This window comes from Penaeus monodon, unplaced genomic scaffold (assembly GCF_015228065.2).
Source record: "Penaeus monodon isolate SGIC_2016 unplaced genomic scaffold, NSTDA_Pmon_1 PmonScaffold_1252, whole genome shotgun sequence".
NCBI lineage: Eukaryota > Metazoa > Arthropoda > Malacostraca > Decapoda > Penaeidae > Penaeus > Penaeus monodon.
The window spans coordinates 22,501-24,301 of record NW_023641401.1 but is presented as its reverse complement, the minus strand read 5'-3'; the positions used below and the strand labels follow the sequence as shown (position 1 = coordinate 24,301).

General features: G+C 34.8%; 1 pseudogene; it reads right to left on the bottom strand.

Moving 5' to 3' along the window:
* Positions 1 to 308: 308 nt before the first annotated feature.
* Positions 309 to 1,801, bottom strand: part of LOC119569098 — a 1,724-nt pseudogene continuing 231 nt past the window's right edge.

The window sequence follows — 1,801 nt, the reverse complement described above, 5'->3', positions numbered from 1 at the left end:
ATTCTTAAGCAAATACATATCTTAGTGTAAATGCAGAGGAAAAGGAAATCATAGCTAAAAGGAACCTATGTGAAATATACTTATTTTACCATTTACTAAAATAAGGGAAAGGAAAAAAAAATCTCCACAGTTATTGCCTTTATTTATGTATTAAGCAAATACAAGAGGGTTATATTCATTAAAAAAAAAAAAAAATCTGCCGAAAATAGTGCTAAAAATCAACGTGAAAACATTTGCTATATATATATATATATATATATATGTATATATATATATATGTATAAAATATATATTATATATATATATATCTTCAGCATGATGCTAACGATACATATTAAATCTACATGACAAAAGCTTCATTCATGCTGACTCAGAAGTTCATTGTATGTGAAATGTAAGTTTAAGCGTGATCCTCTGATGGGAAAGTGTTTCATGCCACAGGTTAGTGTAGAGCAAAGCAATTACACAAACTTCTGGTGTATTTATAGATGCAAAGATGTTGATGAAAAGCTTCGGCATGTGTGTAAGGAACCTCCCAGTATGGCATATACTACATAACATTTTGTAACATTTATTATACACTAATCTGAATCAGTGTATAATAAATACTTTGATTACTCAGAAATATGAAATGAAGATGTTTACGGGTTAAAGAAAAACTTTTTACAAATGACAGGTTTCTCATTTCAGGAACAGTAGGGGGATTACTCCTATTAAAATCAAGTAAGAACATCCTGTACAAGTCTCCAAATTCTTTGTTGTGTGCATGTGTAGCCAGTGTACGACACAGAGATGTAATAAACGGAGTACCATCCTTGGTAAAAGTGTAAGAGGTTATGCCAGTGCTACTGGAATAAATACACACCATATCTTACATGGTTCATCTTCTGCAATAAACTCAGTTGGCTTCCTTGGTAAGCATTATTCCTGTAGTAACCATTGCATATATCAAAAATGAACAGTTTGGGCTTATTCTGAAGTTGTGGGCACTCAGAATCCCTAAAGATGAATACAACCACTTAGCATCCAGGAGCTGCATGTCCGAAGTTAAGAAGTTTTCTCCTCCAATTCCATGGCTGGAGATTATAAAGACTACGCATCCTACATCATCTAGGATATCCAATTCTCTGATATCTGACAGGGCTGCTTGGTTTTCTCAGCTGTAAGGTTCGAATAAGTATTTCCAGTATATCCCATCGTTCCAAAGACGCTTCTAAATTAAGAATATCATTATCAGCACCTTCCAGGCTGAGGTCAGGACGATCCTTAAAAGAGTTATAATTAAGAACGCAGACAAAGCCGCGGGGATCTGTGTCCATCTTGTAGATATCTGGTCCACGGGAAATCTTAGTGGCTGGTGTGACTGTTACTCGAAGAGGGCCATACTGTGTGAATAAAAATAAGTAATTAAAATCAACAATTTTATAGAGCAAGGTGGAAAATATGATGATGCACAGTACATATATCTAGGCATGGATAAGCGACTCGACAATAAATGAAATTGCAACCGCAACTCACACCAGCTTTTTCGCCCACGATTTACCAGTACCATCTATTTTAAAACAAGTTTTCTTACGATTTTGAATTTGAAGAAATAAGCCCGCCTGTGAGTAATGAATACTCTGACCTATCATGGAGTGGTTAAATTCATGAACTATTTACCTTCAAATACACAGTCTGCTACCGGAAATGTAAACTTACTTTGATATTTTCTCTGCTGATACTAAAATTGAAATCTTTGGCCTTCTTTGTAGCTGTCGATTTGGTAGTTGGAGGTTTGACCTGGAAGAAAATTCAGGAA